The following is a 21,399-nucleotide window of genomic DNA, read 5'->3' on the forward strand; positions in this document are numbered from 1 at the left end:
ACCTTTAAATAGAGTTACTCAGCTTCCTGTTACTTATTCAGCGAACAGTTGGATGAGATGGGTTCAGATGAAGCCTGTTTGCAGAGATCCTAAAATCTTCACCAGGCTTACAAGTGTAGAAGTTTGCAGTATCAATCCTTCATCATATGTAAAGCATATAAGATTCAACATGAAACCTGCTCTAAATGACTCTGCTTGAGCGGGGTGTTGGGTAAAATGATCTCCAGAGGGCTCTTCCAACCTCAACCATTTCCAATTCTGTGTCCTCTTATTGTATTGAGCTTTATTTTTATTTTCTTCTGTGTAGCTAGTGAGAACAGGAGGTACCAGACTTTGTTAACCTCCTCATTTCTTTGATTTTGTTTCTTCTTAATTATATTAAATCATGGAATGTACCTGGCTACAGAGGACAACTTTTCCAAGTAGTGTCCAGCCACAGAGTTAGCTAAAGTCAGTAGAGGTGGTAAATGCTGAAGGAAAAGCCACTGCTTTCATTCTAGATCCTTTGTACCATGCAGTACAGCATGAATATCTACAGGAGGATTTCATTTGATGCTGTGCTGTTGAGAATGTCTGGCTGGAAGGGCCTCATACGATCCCTTGGAAAGTGCTGGATTAACAGTGTATTGAAGAGGTGTTGAGCTCTGAAATGGCAAGTTCTGTCATTTTACAGCCTCTGTCCTTAAACAATGATAGGCCCTGTCTGGGAGGGAAAAACGCTGTCTTAAAACTGTCTAAAATCATTGTAGCCTGAGGAAACTGTGACCCACCTGTTAGCAGTAAAGTAGAAAACCACAGAGTATCCCAAACAAAGCATTTACAGGCAAATTAATACCCTCCAGAATTAGGGTGTAAGTGCATGATGCCATAAATACTAATGGCAGTGTGTGTCACTTAGCTCAGCTATTAGGTCTAATTAACTTGATATAGACTGTTTGGTAATAACAAGTTTAATGTTATATTCCTTGGAATGGCAACATTACACTCCTGTTGATAAAATGACAGAATTATATTCAATTACCTGTGGGGAGATACCTTCATTATGAAATCCTGCTATCTATGAAATGCAAACTCAGATGTGTTCTTAGAAATAAATTACTTCATCAATAAAAGATTCACCTCCTTATTATAGCAAGGCTGTTGTGTGTGCTGATAAGTTGGATTTTTGCCTCTGTTTTGCAGTGTAACAGATGTGCTGCTTTATCTTACTGTACACTGAGAAAATCCAGGAACTACTTGATTTTTTTCTACTGATTTCTATCTAATTTCCATGCTCCTACAAATTTGAGTAGGCTGCTGAAAAGTCTTCCCAAATATCTTTTTCTAGAATTAGCAGAGATCAAGTTCATAACAAGGATTTAAAAAGAAAATTTTCTTTGAAAATGCTGTGTTCAGAACATGGATTTGGTTGTGTTGAATGCAGTGACACAGGCAGGATTACCCTGTTGATGACATTATTTGTATGTCTTAGCTGGTGACAACTGGAATCATGTCTGTCTGTGCATGACAACCCAGCAATTAGAAGTATTTGTATATGGCACCTGCCCCTCTGTCTTTTCTTTCTTAGGAGCTTGTCTTTCCCGTCCTAGCACAGACTCATAGGTTAGGAGAGATGCTGGTTTTTTTATTAGGGAAGTGAAATGTCTGACTAAAGTTATGTTTTAAAATTGGCTTCTTGCTGCATATACAGACGTGAACTCCTTTGAGACAAAGATAGACTAGAGAGATATAGGACATACACAAACAGTGAACCACATGAAGAATTTATTTTGTCTACTGGTTCTTTTAAGAACTAATAGGAGCTTTAAAATATTTTCCTCTTGAATATTACATGCTTCTACCTATAGTCAAGGTTTGATCCTGCAAACCTCCACACTTGTAAACATGCTGAAGATTTCAGGATCTTTGTGGCAAAGTTCAGCTGAGCTCATGTCATCCATTTCCTGAGTGAGATGCCTTATAACTCAAGTCAACACTACAAGTGAAAAATTGCACCATTAATTATTGAAGGAGACAGAGTTATGTGAAACTTGCAGAAAAAAATGTTTCATACCTGTGTTTCACAGATGTTGATATTCTGAGGCCATACCATCACAAAGGGATTAGAAAAAGAAGTGCTTGTTATTTTTTAGAACTCTTTTGGGAATCTGCAGCAATGGTAGTTTATCAACAGAGTAACTATGTTGCCTGCTCTTAATAAATTTACAGAATAAATTTTGAAAAATATGAGTCTGTAGAGGCAAAGACTTAAGTGTCTTACAATTTGAGTCTGCATATAGTTTACCTTCTCAGTGATAACAGGTTTATTGTACCCAGTAGAAACTCTTATGGAAATCGCACCTCACAAAATTATTGCAACCTTGCAACTGAGATCTTAAGTTTAAAATCAATTCAGTTTTCCTGTTAATCAACTGCACTTGATAAAATTGATACTAGTAAATTAAAATCACATTTGTAGTTGTCTGTTGCTGTATAAAGATAGCACTGGCAAAAATCAATTTCTTACCATCTTTAATTAGCCTTGTTCTATATTATAAATGTAATTGAAATGCCTTTAGTGACATATTTCTAAAGAAATCAATTCTATTTATAAAATATTTCTTACAGAAAAAAACAAATTCAAAAACCCAAACCAAAACAACAAAACCAAAAAAAAGTAACTGCATAGGGTGGATTTTAGGAAGTTATGTTTAAAATACAATCATATTACTCCCATTTTTCTATTTTTCCTGTTAGTTAAGAAATGTCAGAAGGCCATCACAACATCTGTTTGAATGCGTAATCAAAGTAGAGTTGAATTTCTACATTAAAAAAAAAGGTGCAAAATGGTTTTCTTAGTATCCTTTATCTTTTTCTCTAAATTCTTACTCCATGGCTAGTTGGACCTAATCTTTCAGGCTTCCAATGTAGGGCTGAGTTTTTGTTTTTTTTTTTATTGGGAGGATTTCATACTACTAACACATATGGATTTTCCCATAGAAAAATATCCTCTGATCAGCTGAACCAAATTATACCCACCTATGCATGTAGAATTCCAATAATGTTAATAGAACTGCTCAAATAAAGGCTGCTCATGGGGCACCTGGGAACACCAGCCTGTATTTTGTGGGGAAATTAAAAATATTGCTTTGTTGGTATTGCTCAGTATGTAAAACATGTTATGCACACCCCAGTGCTCAAGGGAAGAGCATACATTTTGCTTTTGTATTCCCTTTATGCCAGGAGTTTTGCCAACTCATAAGCAGAAATACTATTTCCTATGCTCTTTGAATATAAAACAGTCAGTAGACTCAAGAAAAAAAATCTCTAGATTTGTGTGACCTCTTGGGTTGAGTGTTTAATTTATGAAAGAATTTGTGAAAGGCAAAAGAATCCTCTGTTTCTGTTAAGACTGGGGGTTTTCATTAGAATCTGGCATGGCTGAGATTTTTTTGCATTCTGAACTGGTGATTCAGTTAGTTTTCCCTACCCATTCCACATTTGTGGTACTGTAATCAGAAATCAAATCTCACTGGAGCAAAATGAGGTGATATTTTCACAGTCAGAAACAGATCACTGTGAACTGATTAGCGAGAGAAAATGAATGGGGAAAAAATCTAGAAAGTAGCATGTTCCAACCTCTTTCATCTTCTGGATATATAAAAATACAGATAAAAAAGATGCATATCTATGGAAATGCATATAGAGACGTTTATTATCAACATATGTACTCAAGCCTGATTTACAGTTTGTTGAAACTGATGAGAATATTTTTCAATTATCTGTGGATCATTGCTAGGAGATTTATTGTTCTGAATCCAGATTTATGAACTTTGGCTTTTGTATCATCATTTTAAAACATTCTTTAGATAAAGGTATGAAAATCAAGGTTCTCGTCTAATCGGAATAAATTTCCTGTTACATGTTACTAATTTTCTTTCAACCCTGTATTTTTTGGCACAAGGCATCCTCTGTGGATTAAGAAAGGTCCAGAGCATTTGTTTGGTTTCTCCTGGGATTTTCTAAGAGTATGCAAGTCCACAAGTGGCCAGATATGTAGCCACAGGACTAATCCTCCAATATTCAGTGACATACAATCTAAAATTTATTTGCTAACCAGAATGAAAATAGTGATTCCTACTTTGTGACACTTGTACATCACACGTATAGAGCAGTGTAAGTCTCAGTATGGACCTGGGTGATGGGGCATCGCTTGTCAGTGTCCTCCTGTCTCATGGCCAAGCCCCTGCAAGTGGTGGTTTCACATCAGGCTTCCTATGTGGTGTTCAACACCCAAGTAAATACTGCACCACCCTCTTTAATTATGTGTTTGTTTTCTCACTGAGTTAAAGTGCAAGGGAAGCTCTTAAAACAAAAAGTAAGCAAAGTTAGTTAAGATGTAGGTATGTTTTTCTAACAAAACAGGAATCTTTTGAGGTCCTAAGCTGGCTTAGAACACACATTACCTTATGACAGAATTTTTAGTATTACCATCAAACTCTCTGTTCTCTCTGACTAGTTTCTTTCCTGAGCTTTTTGGGATGCTGTTTTTGTGGGACTTTTTTTGTGTGGTAGTTTTTTTTGTTGTTTGGTTAGTTGGTTTGTTTGTCGTTTTTGCAGGGGGTGTGGGGTTTTTGTTTGTTTGTTTGTTTTTGTTGTTGTTTTCGTTCGGATTTTTTGTTGTTTTGTTTGTTTTTTAAGAAATCCAAAGACACATTGGTAATTGTGTGAAACCAGTAGTTTCAGGATGGTCAAATGTGACAATTAACCTGTGTTTGGATACTTAGGGATGTAGTGCTTGTGTAATTGTCACGCTATATTTTGGTGCTAAGCTGACTAAATATGATAATTTGAAGGCACTGAGTGTTCATCTCATTGCAGAAAGAGGCTGTCAATACCAGGGCTGGCACATCAATAACATAGAGGAGGTTTTGATGCAGCCAACCCTTTAAACTGTGTTTGGTCTCTCCTTTGTAAATTCCTTCTCACACTGATCTGGTTCTGTTTGTATCTCTTTAGGTGTTAGTGGGGGTTAAAAAACTATCACATGAAGTCATGTGCAGAGTCAGCTAGGCATTACTGTAAAACATCCAACAGTGATACTCATGTTTAAAAAATGAGCCTCGTAGTTCCTTTTGTAGTCAAAGACTTTTTTTGCTTTAATGTTTGGAGACAGGCAAGCTGTCACTCCTTGTCCTGTATTGATTGTAATGTCTTACTAAATAATGATGTGCAATACTGCCATTCCCCTGTATAAAATAGAAACTGGTATCAGTGCTGGAATTGTTCTGGAGCAAGGAGAGTTATTGCATGGTATGGCAACAGATCATCAAACATCAGAAGCAAATTGCAGCTGCATATGACAGTATCTCCCAACTCCAGCCAAGTTTCCACAAGTATGAAAACTGTTGACTAGTAAGGGGAAATATGTTGATAATCAAAGCAGGGACCTGGTTAGAAGTTTGCTTAAATTTTTTAAAATTTTTGGGGACATGTTTTACAAGCTGAATGGAATGCCTGAAGTTCTGTAGCAAGGTAAATTTATTTGCCAGAATTATGTTCAAGAAGCTGATTCTGATGTCATCTTAATATACTTGGCTGAAATACTACATCCAAAACAACATGGTTGTGTTATTTCCTCAAATTATCTGCATAACTTAAATATAATAAAAAAGTATAAGTGCTTATTTTTACATCATACAGTAATTATAGACCTGATTTAATAAAGGGTAAATGAAACCCTACCAAAGAAAGTGAGACTCTAGGCAAAAATATTTTAAAGAGGTGAAATAGTGCATGTTAAGCATGATGTTGGTGTCAGCATGAGCCTAATTTCAGGGGAGATCTAATATTCTATCATTCACAAACCATGACTTTTCATTTGTGAGTACCTGGATTTTCAAACTACCTTGCTTCTATGTCAGCAATTTTTTTAGAAGCTTGGGAAAGGATCCTGTGAGGCAAGAAATCTGTATGAGTCTGTTAGAAAGCAAAGGCAGGTACGCTAGTGCTTTGTTTTGGTTTGCTGTTGTTATTTTTTTCTTTTAAGTATTCCTAGAACAGATGTAGGCACTGAAAAGAGAAACTTATTCCACAAGAGGATTTAATATTATAAGAAAATATTCTTGTCACCAGGAAGGTAATATGGTAATACCTGAAACATCAGAAGTTGCAGAGCAGATATTTCAAATACGGTAAAGCAGTTGTGGAATTCAGTTTTCTAAATAAGTTGGAATATACAAATTCAGCTGTGTGTACAGTCTTTGTTGTTTGTAAGTCAGAAGAAAGCATGAAATCTGAAAGCTTGATAGTTGTGTATTCTAAAGGATCCTCTTGCCTAGAGATTATTTTGAAGTTTTCAACTCCTGGACATCATGTGGGGTTGAATTTGAGACTCTTGCCCAGGTCACTAGCATTCCATTTTCAGCTGATTAAGGATGTGATGCTGCATCTTTAGTAATGCAGTCTTTTTCATTATTGGGTATAATGATTTTAGGATCAGATTATTTAAAAAGAAAAAGCATATACATAAACAATGTCTCTTTAATTCATACATATTTTTTGATCAAAATGATTTCTCTGTATTGCAAAAAAAACCCCACAAACAATCACATTTTGCAGATGTTTAGCTAAAGATGGCTTTATACACTAATTCAGTGAGAAGTGATATGTCACTTTGGACCTTTGGAGCATTTTGAATCCAAACTGCTAGAGATTGCAAAGATTAAATTTAAATATCCAAATCTCAGAGATGTAACCCAGGCCAAGTGTGTGTGCACCGTCACATGGAAATATTATGTAATTTAAATTATCCTAGTTTTTGTATTTTCTAGATTTGATGCTATTCAAGAATAACAAGATTAAAACATTCGAGATATAAAAAAACTGCTTTTTTGAGCAGAAACACCACATATCACATCAATAAAAATCTGAAACATCTGATGATTTATTTTCACTAGATTTATTTATTTTTAATATATGTATTTAAAAGAGACATGCTTTTCAGCATGTTATACTTAAGTTTTTAAACACATAAAAGTAATTATCTCCTTATTGTCTTTGAAAGGTATTTGGTAACCTTCATTTTTCAAGTTGAGACAAAACTGGAAAAGCAACCTGTAGCAAACTTTACTGCAAATGTTTGTGATTATATAAAACTGTATTTCTAGATATACATGTGCTGTTATGCTGTAAGCCTTGTCCCTGGCCTGCATTACAATTAGTTGATTTAAACTAATACTGTGTTTCCATTGAGATCAGGAATAGGAAAACACACTTGGATTGTTCCAGGTTCCACCTTCCATTCCATGAAATAAGAACCATGAAATTCTTTGACCAGCCAGCACTAGATAAGCAGAGGGAGATAAATAATTTCTGAACTTCGGCTGGAGGCTTGAGGGTGTGTTTTTGCTCTTAGAGCAGGGTGGAACACAACTTTGCAGATTGCATCTGGGATAATTTCTTAAGGACTCCTTTTGGTTAAAGCCTGCACTCGATGATCTTAGAGGTCTTTTCCAACCTTCTTTATTCTATGATTTTATGATGAATAGAGGCTTGAAAGGAGTGGTTATCAAAAAGCTTTATTTTGCTAGAGCTAGGATATTAGGCATTGATCTAAGACTATCAAAGCTTTACTGATTATAGTGTCTGGAAGAATTAGACGTTTGGAGAGTGTGGTGTATAAATAGAGAGAGACAATCCATCCCATAGTCTCATTTTTGTGTGATACATTTGAAGACATAACAATGCTTTCAGACAATTCTTCTAAAAGAAATACTGAAATAGAAGCTGTTACATCAATAGATTAGTTGCCACTGAGAACAAGCTTCCAACAACAATAACTTTTTCTTTAAAAATAAGCTTCCTTTTCCTATAACTTGCATATATATTTAGATAAGAAGCCAGCAATGACTTCATCACAAAGAGATATTCTTGGTAGTTCAGGCAGTCTGGAACAGATTATGAATTTCACCCAAAGCAAGTAACTTTGTCAGGCTTTGTTTTTGTACAGCAATTGTACATGTTGGTTGTTATTGGTCAGAATACAAATTTCCAAATATAACCTCACGTTAAAGGTATTGCCATTTAGAAAGCAGCTGTGCAGGCTTGCAAGCTCTGAAAATAGCTGGTTATTAATTGCATTGTCTGAACATACTAAATATGATGCACTAACAAATACAGTTCAGTTTAAATTCCTAGGACCACCTTGTTAAAGACACTCTTCACAATCATGGAAGGTGTGCTTAGATTAAGGCCTTGATCTTTTTCTTATAGTTGTATTTTCCTTAGAAGCGTGTTTGCAGTTTGCATTTGTACTGTAAGGCAGCTACGTTTACCTGATTATTTTTGTCATTTTGAGATCTTTGCAACTGTACAATTAAGGCATTTTTGTTATGGCTATTGTGTCTTGAAAATTCAGGGATGATTTCCAGTAATATTTAAGCTGGTTAATTTCCTTCCTTACCAGTTCCATTAACCACTTCAGCAGAGTGTCTTCTAAAAGACAGTATCTAAAGGCTCACTGAACCTTTAATTATGGAATCAAATCCACTTCAGTACATCAAAATATTGTCCAAGTCCTACTGGCAACTTCCCACTCATCTTTTAAGCTGCAATCCAATGCAGCCTCATTGGGCTGTCACACCCCTCTTATCATTGTGGTTACACAAGTTTGTCTGGAAGGAGGCTCTGGCAGTGATCTTGCAAGCTGCAGTGCATCTTGTTTCCCTAAGATCAAGGCAGTTATGTGTATTCACAGTTTTTCCTGCCAGCTGTAGAGTGTAGGCCTCCAACTCTTTGATTTTCAAAGTGAGTATGACTGTTTTATTACCTGAGTGTTATAGTCATATGAACTAAATTAAAAGAAAACTAATCAAGTGTAGGTTTTTCAACACAGTAATTATTGTTCCATTTAAGTTTATGACACACTGACTGACCTCTGGAAGAGCACATCAGAGCCAAAGCTCTGTAATTCAGGGATCCTGTCTGTCACTCTGCATTTCTGAATTAATTGTTTCTATTATAGAAGTTTGTCACAGGTAGAATTATTTCAAGGGTGTCCTGGTTTTCCTGTAGGAATTGTAGATGCCACCAGTTAACAAGAGCTCTGGAGAACAGCTGTTCATAACAATGATCTCCCTCACTGAATTTATGTTTTCAATTATCCTTCCAGCAGTTGGTTTTAACTGATACTGTATTTGAGCTGACAGCTGTCCATTCCAGTGATTGAAGACCCCAGGATTTGCACTTCCTCTCTAATATCTCCTTATGTCCTCACATGTGTCATGATCCTGTGCCACAAGTAACATAGGTTTCAACATGTAAATCTTACCTAAGTAATGAAAGCAGATTGCTGCTAGTTTATACTAAGGGGGGGGGGAAAGACTAAAAATAATCAAATTCAGTTTAACCATTGAATTCTTAAAAACTCTCTCCCATTTGGAATGGCGGTGCCTGGTTTTTTTTTACTGATTCCCTGGAAGAGGCATCTCATGCTGGGTAGACTGGGGGTGGACTGCTCTGCTGTAGCTTTGCTGCTTAGGTTAGAAGATCCAGTGCTTATTATGAAAGGCAGTACTACCTTGTAAAACAGATCTTGTTGCATAAAGGAGTTGGTAATCTCCATGGGGGTGTGCTGATGGTGCATGGGTGACCCTTACCTTCCTGGGCTTTTGATCTGTCTCCTCACTTTATCTTGTCTGCAGTTTGCATGGGTTTTTTATGACAGTGGTTTATTTTCTGCAAACCATCAGCTCTGAGTAGTCTAAGCAGTGCTGAAGCCATTGCTGCTTTGTACTCTGGAATATTTATAATGCAAAGAATGGGGTAAAAAGTCCCTGACTGGAAAACAAGAGGGTTTTTCATGCCTTGCAACCGTAAATTGTGAACTGTTGACAGAAGGACTATTTTAATGTGCTTTTTGTCTGTTCATATTGTATCTGATAATGGCGTAGTATTAGCTGTTAATATGCTTTCCAATGCTTCTGGTAGTGAATGATGCTACATGGCAACTCATTCATCCCACCCTCAGTTCATAGAAAGAAAGGTCTTTAGCCCAACTTAGGTACCAAATTACTTTCCCTAAAAAATAAAGCCATCACACTGTTGTAATTTATCCTCTTTCTGCTTACCAAGGCTATTATGCACTCCTCTGGATTACACACTATGTCTTTTAAAAGCTGTCACTGTTCTAGTGTATAAAAGTATTTCAGTCTCTCTTGTTGCAATCTGAACGAGATGGCAGGTTGTTGAGCTCTTGTCTGCCTAGATATTGAAGTCTTGGTGGTTTCTTTGCCTTCCAAATGTAAGTTGCTGCTTTATGGTCACTGTTTCTTTCTGTGCTGCTTTTTTTTCTGTGGGCGGCATGTCTTTTTTCAGAGTACCATTTCCATTCAACTGTCTTTTAAAGCAAAATCACACAATTAAATTGTGAGAGAATCCAGTCCACTGTTAGCTAAAGGATCATGAAACAGTGGTGTATTTCTACTGTCTCGTTGGTTTTTTCCAGTTCTCCATTATATAATATGGTAAATGACAGGAGTAGTAATTAGTACTGCATGATCCTGCAGGGCAAGAAGTCCTTATAGTCTATAGCACTTCTCTAGAACAGATCCTCAAATATTGTCCTTATAGCACTTCTGAAGAACAGATCCTCAAATATTGCATCTCAGAAGAGTTAATCTGGCTCAGCTGGGACAAAGTTGTCCTGCCTCAGCCAGGGAAAATAATACTCCTTCACTTCTATAGTTTCTAATTATTTATGATACTTGAATTAATTGCATGGAAACATAACTAAGGATCTGACATCTGACAGATTTCACATTAACTAAATTCAATATACAATAGAAAAAAAATTGTGGAAAACAGGCTTTGTTGAACACAGTTTTACATAATGCAACAGCTATTGTGAATTTTCTGTAGAAGGTGGTGATCAGGGAAGTAAACAGCAAAATCATCTCCACTGCTATAAACAATTGACACTGTGCCCTCATGATGTGCTAAATATATTGCACAGCTTTTAGCTGTGGAAAATCTTTTTATATCAATGAATTGGTTTGACAGAAAGTTCTGAGGTTTTTTTCAAAGTGAAAAGAAAGGGTTCACAAAAAGGTTTGATTTCTAAAGTGCTGCTTTTTGCAAATATCTGGTATAATAGGAAATAAGGAGGGGAGATAGCTTTTAATGTCTTTGGATATTAGGCACTGGTTAGTATTCAAAAAGTATATCTAAGCTAAAAAGTAGCTCCTGCAATTTTTGCATTTGTTTTCCAAGCCTAAAATTTTTCAAGTCCTTGTTTGATAATAAAACTGAGAAGTGGCTTCTCTGCTGTCTTGATTCAGCAAAGATAGTTCAGCTGGGGGGGGGGGGAGGTGAACTGGAGTCTCCTTTGCCCTGTCCATCAAAGGCTTTCCAGTATGAGATCTAGTTCTGAAGTTCTGGTCATGCTCATCATCTTTGATACAATTCATTCATCCCTGATATTTTATTTTGTAGGGACTTGTAAAATAATAAGCAAACATGATTACGCTGGTAGCTGATGAGCATAATCTGCTTAAGGCCAAATTGATCTGTAGGGCATAGATGAAGTCTCTGCTTGCTAAATGAGGAGTACTGCAAGTAAGAGGGGGACCTACGGTATTTGACTTTGAATTTCAAACCTGCAAAATCCAGACTTTTTATGGCAGCAGCTAATTCTAGCTAATTTTTTTTTAACGTCATGAATTAGGTAATGTCCCATGACTCTTAAACAAAGTGGTAGAAAATACAGTTTTTTCCATACAACTGCACATTTTTGGGAGGTGGGGGACAGAGTAAAAGATACAGGATGCATCTTTCTGCTGGAATCTACCTCATATAGTCAGCAATTAATAATGCTGCATCATTCATCAGATATAACCTTTCCGCATCCTGCCTGGACATGCTCTCTAATCTTAGGACATGTTACTATTTGTATGTAGCAGGTCAGAGGATAATGTTACACTCTAAATCAGTTTCTTCTCTCGTCTTTCTAAACATTTAATGGCTTCTTTCAGACAGAAATGCAATTGTCAGCCATTCAGTGTCAGAATTTGTAGCAACAGACTGAACAGTATCTTTTCACACTCTTTGCTTATAGTCATGAAAGGAGAAATGTCTCTTACCATTATTTCTCCAATCCAAATGGATTATTACACCCAATAAGAAGTGAGAGGGGTATGTTGTGACCTCATTAGAACTACTTGCTATTGCTGCCATCAACTGCACATTTCTTAACACCAGCTTCTTAATGGTAGAGTTTCATTAGCAGCTTTCATCTGTGGATCTTTGAGGTTTAATTACTTAGTAATAGTGATACATTAAATTAATTAGTTAAATCTTCCTATGTACCTTTGTGGAAGAACCAAAATATTTTCAATGTTATCTCATAAAGCATGTGTGATAAACTCAGGTACGGGCACTTCAGATGATTGACCTGATTTTCATGGATGTTGCATATGTGAAATCTAAATTGGCTGTCTGATTTAATGAGTTAGGGAAGGCTGTTCTAAATGATTTGCCTGCATCTGCTCGATGACCTCGATCATTTAACTCTCAGTTCCTTGCTTTAATGATACAGTGTGCTTCACTCTAATGTGAAAAAATATGTTTTTCATTACCATTAAGACCTTTCTGCCACATAGAGAACTACAGAACAGTTCTCTTCATAGATGAGAACCCAGCATTATTTGGATGGAAAATCCAGTCTACCGTGGAGAAAATTAATAAAAACAGGGAATAAATATAACGTAAATTTTAAAAAGTATGGCTGTTCAACACCAGAAAACACATTGTTGGAAAAGAATGAGCCAAGTGAGAGGAAAAGGAGCTGATTTTTTGCCAGTCTTTCTCAGTTAAAATACAGGTGAATTTGGCTGAAGTTTTTCCACCAAAATTTACCTTGGCATAAAAGCACTGCCACTGAAGCTAATGAAAACCCCCTCATTTTTTATTTTTTTTACTAGAGCTAATGAAAAAGACTTTTTACTTAAGTCAATGTGCCCTCTATTTTATCTGCAGTTTTCGCACAGTGTAAAAAGGCTATGAAAATTAAGAAAAACAGAACTATGGTCATCAAGAGATTCCCATCAGGGGAAAACAGCCTCTCTCATTAAGTGCTCTTTCAGTTGTTTGGTGTACTTTTCCTCATTAGACTTTCAAATTCTGTGAGCAGATGGAGTAACTTAGGAGTCACATATTTTACAATTAACATTGGATTCTTGAAGTTGGGGATGGGTAATTTCACGTAAGGAATGGTGCGAGACCTTTAAGAATATTTTTTTTTTCCTTCTGTAGAAGAAAGAGTTGACAAATGGCTGTGCCACACAAATAGCAGTACATAAACCTTTTCCATTAAGCACTAACTGTGTGAATTGCAGCCCCCCTTCTTTTCCTTTAGAGATAAGAATAGAGTCATTAAAGTAGTTTTAAATATTTTATCACCTTTAAGGTACTCATACAGACAAGGCTTTGCAATACAGTCTCAGACATAATTCCTAAATGAGCTCTCTCCTTCATAAAAACTCTTATTAATCTGTCTAAAAAAAAGATGCATGTCTGTCTGTTCAGTACAAGCATTGTCAAACCCCTGTGATGTGTTGGTTTATGTGCAACAAAGTAAAGTAGCCTAAACTATGTAGATAAAAACTTTAATGACATAGAATTAGAATTCCTGAAGCTAACTGAAAACTTGCCTTGTTTTCTATGGAGAAATGGATTCTTGGGTTTTTGAGGTGATTAGTACCTCTCATAATTAGAATGAGTGGCCATGGAGTGCACTAATTGCCCTTCTGAATTAGAAGTAAGTTCAGAATGGTTTTAATAAGGCCCAGTTTTTCAACACATGGGAAGAGAATTTTCCTCTAACTCCAAGGATGTAACTGAAGAGCCATTCCCTCTGGAGTGACTAATCACTATTTAGATTACAGGTACTACCTTGATAACTGTAAATTATCTTCACTTTGATATACTTTTTCACGTTGTGGCATCTCGTGGAACAAATCAGTCCTAATACAACTGGTTTCATCTTCTACCCAGAAAATGGTTGCTGATGTGTGGCAGACACCAGGATGCCACAGAGAGAGACCTTTGGAAGCCCTTTTTTTAGAGGGTCATGATTATTCACTTTGGGACAGTAATATGATTTCAAGACTTGTGTTCGTGTCATAATAGAACCCTTTACAAAAATCAGAGAGTTCAGGCAGTATGGAGAACATTCCCAAAGTACACAACAGTAGCCAAATAAAAGAACAACTATTTCTGGAGAAGAGCTAGGCAGGCATAAGAAGAAAATTGTATAGATGGATGGAAGTGCATTAGGTGGAAATAGCAATTTTAATGAAAAAAAAAATACTTTGTCTCGAACAGACAAAGAGAATATGACCCTGCAACTAAAACGTTCATCTTTCTGTCAGGCACCTCTACATGGAAACATAGCATCCTCTACCCCTAGGTTGTTGTAGGTAAAGAGGTAAAGCTACTGTGGGGAGCTATATCTTTATAGACTGTCTTTTCAGACTCTCTTTACTGGCCCATTATAAATCTTTATGTGAACGGTTGTAAGGGAAGGAAAGGTTTTCCTGATTTATAGTAGAATCTCTGAGTTTTGAATGTTTCAAGGATGGGTCTTATCCTTTCTTACTGTAAAGATTTTGCTCTGAGAAGTAGAACAGTTCATAGTAACAAAGTTCCAATGTCTTGAGAGAAAACAAAGCAATGAAATAATTAAGCCAGGTTTGGTGTTGGCAATCCATGTGTGGCCAGCTATAGATAGACCTGAAGGAGGACACTCTAGATTACTGCTTGCAATATGTATCATTTGGTGTATGGAACTGAGGGAACTGTGATCTTTGGAATATTTCTACATGCAGATTGCATGCAGTTAGTGAACAATTCCTGGAAGAAGGATACTTAATCATCATTTGAGAAAAAAAATTTCGTTGCTGTTTTACTCTGAGTTTGTAACTTTTGAAGCCAGGTAACACCTGAAAAGCGAATTTAAGCAATATAAAGAGTTAAGCACAAAATGTAAAAGCAAGCTTTAGCAAGGCACATAGAATTCAGCATTTAGAAAGCGGAGGCAATAAATTCACTGAGGTACAGGTCGCGCTGACACAGAAGAACATAAACATGAACAGAAAATGCTAGTACACACAAAAAGAGACATATGGGGAGGAAACCAAAGAGATAAAGAGAGGGACATGCCAAGAAATTAGGTATTGGTGCCAAATACCGAAACTCTCTGCCAAATTCATAAGGAAGCTACCCAAATTAGGGAAGGTTCAAAAGTTTAGGAGGATGATGATGAAAAGGACACGAGGTTCATGATGAAGGAAGACCGGAACTCCCACCGAAGTTCTCCCCAAATTAAGGACCACGCCTCTAACTCCGCCTCAACTCCACCTGTTATGAATATTAAAAGTAGATGTTGCAATGTAATGAATATTCATAATATATGATGTAATTGCTTGGCAAAACGTGTATAAAAGTTGGATTGTGTGTTTCTCGAGTTGGAGCAGTTTGTCCAGGGCGACCTGGCTGCTCCCCGGCCGTGAAATAAATACCTCCTGCTTATAGACTGAAATTCTGTCTCTGAGCAGTTTCTCCGCGCCTTGTTTTGGGGCATAAAATTGGCATCAATTTGGCGAGCCAGGCAGGAGCGGGGGTCTTCCTGAGCCAGGACCCAAGGGGCCGGGACGCTCTCAGGGCCCCCCGACTGAATTTTTGTCGGCAGAGTCTCCCAGACCCCTTGGATCTGCGCAACGGTGGACAAGAACCTCCTGCTTCAAATTAAGAGGTATTTATGTTTTGAACTGCAGTTTATAAAAGAAGGTAATTAAGTTGGTGGGGATAGGACGCTATCGCCCAAAAGGGAGCTGGGGGACGCCTCAGCATTAGCCCTAAAGCTGGGTTAGAGTCCCAGGTATTGAAAGTTGCAGGTTAGAGTCCTGCCAAGAAAGGGTTAGAGTCCCTAAACGGGTTAGAGTCCCGGCACTGCAGTGTAAACAGAGAGCAGGTTAGAGTCCTGCCAAGAAAGGGTTAGAGTCCCTAAACGGGTTAGAGTCCCGGCACTGCAGTGTAAACAGAGAGCAGGTTAGAGTCCTGCCAAGAAAGGGTTAGAGTCCCTAACGGGTTAGAGTCCCGGCACTGCAGTGTAAATTTGTCTTTTCTTTGTAATGCTGTGTTCACCCTTTATGTTTCTGTGTCTTGTTTGCAAATGTTCTTGCTCTAATTTACCCTGATCATTCTTTGTTTGTTTGTTTGTTTTGTGTAAGATATTGTCTGGTAATGCATTGGAAACTGTGCTCGATTCAGAAAATTAACCATTTTTAATTCTTCCGAGGCTGTTTGAGAGTTTCGAGGAGCTTTAGGACCCAGAAAGCTCCTTGTACTAGCAAAGAATTCTTGGAATGCGGTTTCTCTTGCTAAATGTTCTGGTTTTTGTCAACGAGTAAAACGAAACTAAAATAAGCTGTTTAGATACTGAGAGAGAGTCTCATTTACGATTTCATTGCTTGCAGCAGTTTGTTTGTCTGTTGTAAAAAAATTAGATGTTGTGTTTTTCATATATGGTATAGTTCTTAAGACGTCTTTTTAACTCTATATGGGAAATGATTGCAATCTCAGTTCTATAAAAGTGAATAAGCTCTTGCCGGCACGTATAAATCCTAGGATTAAAATCTGTCCTTTCTGTTATTGTTCACTGTATGTTAGAGCTTTGTGTAACAATTGTGGTAAATATATTCTGGGTCCAAGAGGAACACAAGAAATAGCGCTCAATCGTACCCTTACCTTCTACTGTATACGCTGTTGGTCAAATCAAGATTTGGCAGAAACTAAGTGGGTGAGATTTTATTGTTGCCACACTCATAGACAGGTATTTGTAACATCTTGGTTGCATTTTCTGTAAGAAGTGTGTTTTATAGTTTGCAGCAACATCCTGTGAGTTTGTGGTAACATAAATCGGACAGCCGACAGCAAAGCCATATCTCTCGGTCTGCGGCGCCATCTCGCGACCTTGCTCGGTAACGCAGATTGCTCAGATAGAAACCAGAAGGTAGGAAAGTTCTCCTATATCAAGTGTGCAAGTGTGAATGTGAGTGTGATTGAGACGCGGCTCTGCTGCGGGGCGAGTGGGAGTCCCGCTCTGCGGTTCCTGTTCTCCGCGAGGAGCCAGGCCAGAAACGGACGAAGCGATTGGAGATTGCGTACATGAAGTATTGGGGCAGAATCAGAAATACTCTAAGACGGTGGAATAGGATAAGGAAAGTATTGCGATTTAAAGTAGAATTTACTGACATACCGAAAGCTACACAGTGTGAACACATTGGTGGAAGCCTAGCCCGATTGGACATAGAAGCACGAATTCAGAGACAAGAATTGCTTGACATAATAGAATATCACGTAAAGGAATTCATAAGAAAAATAGAAAAGGAGAGTGGGAGGTTGGGATACGATCCACTAGTATTAGAAGAGTTTCTTGATTGGACACCCGTTTGGGAACACGATCCCCAGATTAGTTGGTATATTACTGACGCACAGATAGTAGAAAAATCTGGAAGAGCACCCTATAAGTTTGTCTGGTGAGCCCCTACCTCTCACAAAACCTTATCCATTACTACATCACCAGGCCCTACGATAATAATGGGAAGCCAGCAAAGTAAGGACATAAATATGAAAACCCCCCTGGGGTGTATCCTAAAGCATTGGAGAGATCTAGGGGGAGCCCCAGGAGGAAACATAAGCAAGAAAACACTCTTAAAGTACTGCACGCAATGGTGGCCTCTGTATAAACTAGATGATGATGAGAAATGGCCACCTGAAGGGACAACAAATTACAACACTATTTTACAGCTTATGTTGTTCCTCCGTCGACTGGGCAAGTGGGATGAAGTGATGTATTGCGACATGTTTTTCACGCTCAGGAATAAGCCTGAGTGGCAGAGAGAATGCGGAGTAAATGTTGCACCGCAGGACCCCTTGGTTTTAGCTTTGGAAAAGGATAAGAAAAATTTGAAACCAAAGGGACGTTGTTGTGATGCTTGTAGTATCGGACAACAGTGTCTTAAATTAAAAAGAAGGGACAGTGAAGAAGAAAGTAGAATAAGTTTATGGGAGTACCAACCATATGCTCCAGGATACGGGATACCACGACCAAAGCGGAGAGAAGGTGAAGGAGACACTAGCCTATTAGGAGATATTTCGCTAGAGCTAGGAAGATCCAGGACCGGAGCTAGTCCTCAAAAATCGAAAGACAGTAAGGAAAAAAGTAGCCTGATGAGACCGGAGGGTCACGGGGAAGAGAGTAGTCCGCCTAAACCAAAAGACGACAGGAATAGAGATACCAGTACACCGAGAAAAGAAGACAGTGTCTACAGAGTGGAAACTAGTACACCAAGAGATGCTAGTCATGAGAATGAAAGTAGCCCACCAAGACTAAGAGGTAACGAAAAAGAGGACAGAAAGCATAAAGATAAAATAGATACTGAAAGCTTAGAGAACAATCAAGAGGAAGGGATTGGCTATTCATATTGTACCAGGACTGCTGAACGGAGAACCAAGGACAAGGAAGGAGAGAAAGCAAAAATAATTAACTGGGCAGCTCTTTATAATGTTAGACAAGGGCGAGATGAGACGCCTTCGGAATTCTTAGACAGACTTAGAGCTGCCATGAGAAAATGTACACCCTTAGATCCTGCGTCAAAAGCAGACAAACAACAATTACTAGCGTTATTGATGGGACAGAGTAACCCAGATATTGGAGAGAAGCTGCGGGAACTCCAGCATCTTGCAGATGAGAATTTGGAGACAGTGGTGAGTGAGGCTTGGAGAGTTGCAGTGGTACAGAGAAAGAGGAAAAAGGGAAAAGGAGGAAAGGGATGAGGAAGTTGCTAGAGTTGTAGTGGTAGCAGTGGCGGCCCAAAGCTCAGGGTTTCCAGAGATAAATACTAGAGGCAGAGGTCGTGGTTACCCTGCAAGGGGAAGAGGAGGTTTCCTTTCCCAACAAACCAGAATAAAGTCAAAACAGTGTTCCTATTGCTTGCAAATAGGTCACTGAAAACGAGACAGTCCTAAATTAAATAGGAAGTTTAAGAGTGCTACTGTCCCCTATCAGAGCAGTGACTGAGGAGGACCGGTGAGTCATTCCCTAGCAGACCCACTAGTTAAAATGGAGCTAGGGGAGGGTGAAAAAGAATTAGAGTTTTTAATCAACACAGGAGTTATATTTTAGTTTTGAATCAGGAACTAATGCCAAAAGTGACAAATTTGTACAAGTAGTGGGAGCGACAGGCCAACCAGAAAAAGCCTATTTTTAAAAACCTCTCAAGCGTAAAATTGAGAAACAAATAGAAGATTATAGATTTTTATCTACCCAAATCTCCAAGGTCTCTACTAGGTAAGGATTTATTTGTCGAATAATTCAACAAAAATAAACTTGAATTCCAAGTAAGCGAGGAACAACTGATAATAGCTTTGAGCCTGACTATCAGTTGTATAAAACCAGTAATCAGAAAACAATACCCACTGAAGCTAAAAGATAAGAAAGGGAATCGAACTGATAATAGAGAAATTTTTAGAATGAGAGTTACTCAATTAACCTGGACAGTTTTACCTCAAGGTCAAAGGCCACAGAGAGATGGTACTCTTCTACGATATGCAGATGATCTGCTAATAACAACTGGGACAGAAGAAGAATGGGTTAAATGGACTATTTCTCTGTTGAATTTCTTGGGTTTAAGTGGATATTGAGTCTCTCAACAGAAAGCGCAGCTAGTGCAAGAAAAAGTGGTGTACCTGGGAAATGAAATTTCCAGAGGACAATGATCCCTAGGAACAGCAAGAAAAGAAACCATCTGCCAAATGCCTAAACCCGAAACGGTGAGAGATCTACGAGCCTTTCTGGGAATGACAGGTTGGTGTCGCTTATGGATCTACCAATATGGGGTACTCGCCAAGCCATTGTATGATTTATTAAAGGAAGCTAAGAGTATCCTAGTTTGGACTCCCGAAGCAGAGGGAGCTTTTAAGAGACTGAAACAAGAACTCATGAGAGCCCCGGCTTTGGGCCTCCCTGATGTAACAAAACCATTCTGGCTGTTCTCTCATGAACGGCAAGGGATGGCTTTAGGAGTCTTGGCGCAACAGTTGGGACCACACAAAAGAGCTGTGGCCTATTTCTCCAAACAGCTGGATGAAGTAAGCAAAGGATGGCCCAGCTGTTTGAAAGCGGTGGCCGCAGTGATCGTAAATATAGAAGAGGCCAGAAAACTCACGATGGGCCAGAAAATGACTGTGTTAGTGTCCCACACTGTGTCTGCTGTACTAGAACAGAAAGGTGGCCATTGGTTGTCACCTTCCAGATTCCTAAAGTACCAAGCAATCCTAGCTGAATCAGATGACGTAACCATTCAAGTAACTAACATTGTGAATCCAGCCTCATTTCTAGAAGGAAGAATGTCAGCAGAACCAATAGAGCATGACTGCCTAGAAACCATCGAAGCAGTCTACTCCAGTCGCCCGGATCTCAAAGAAGAGCCATTTGAAGATGCAGACAACTGGTTCTCGGACGGCAGCAGCTTCGTGAAGCAAGGAGTAAGAATGGCAGGCTATGCAGTAACCACAACGGAAGAGGTAATCGAATCAAATCCTTTACCTGCAGGGACCTCAGCCCAAAAGGCAGAATTAATAGCTCTTACCCGAGCCCTGGAATTGGCAGAAGGCATACGAATTAATATTTGGACAGACTCTAAGTATGCCTTCTCCGTCGTGCATGCTCATGGAGCAATTTGGAAAGAAAGAGGACTGCTAACTGCTCAAGGGAAAACAGTCAAACATGCAGAAGAAATTCTACGATTGTTAGAAGCAGTCCAGCTCCCAACACAAGTGGCCATAATGCATTGCAAGGGACACCTAAAAGGTAACACTGTTCCAGAGATAGGAAATAGGAAAGCTGATGCAGAAGCTAAATTAGCTGCTGCAAAAACCAAGGAAGTGGTTATAACAGCTCTAATACCAGAAGAGCTAAATACCGACTTCCAACCAGATTACCAGGACTCAGATCATAGGTGGATTCAAAAGAACAAGGGCAAATTATTAGATAATGGATGGGGTCAATTAGAAACAGGACAATTAATAATACCAGAGAAGTTAATGTGGCAATTTGTGAAAACAGAACATGAGAAAACACATTGGAGTTTAGACCCGCTTTACCAGTATTTGCAAACTAGAATAGCAGGGCCAAAATTATTCACTACTGTAAAACAAGTTACAACCCAATGCGAACGATGCCTGAAGAATAACCCAAATACAGGGACCAAGATACATCAGGGAGCAATAAATCGAGGTAAATTCCCAGGTGAAGTATGGCAGATTGATTTCTCTGAACTCCCAAGAAAAGGGGGGGTA

At 38.4% G+C, this 21,399-nt stretch overlaps 1 long non-coding RNA gene across 1 annotated transcript in view; it reads left to right on the top strand.

Annotated features, from left to right (window-relative positions):
• The window catches only part of LOC135418808 (uncharacterized), a 129,673-nt gene that overhangs the window by 933 nt on the left and 107,341 nt on the right, over positions 1-21,399 (top strand). The gene's annotated exons all lie outside the window — the stretch shown is intronic.

The sequence above is a fragment of the Pseudopipra pipra genome, chromosome 9, assembly GCF_036250125.1.
Source record: "Pseudopipra pipra isolate bDixPip1 chromosome 9, bDixPip1.hap1, whole genome shotgun sequence".
In the NCBI taxonomy this organism is placed as follows: domain Eukaryota; kingdom Metazoa; phylum Chordata; class Aves; order Passeriformes; family Pipridae; genus Pseudopipra; species Pseudopipra pipra.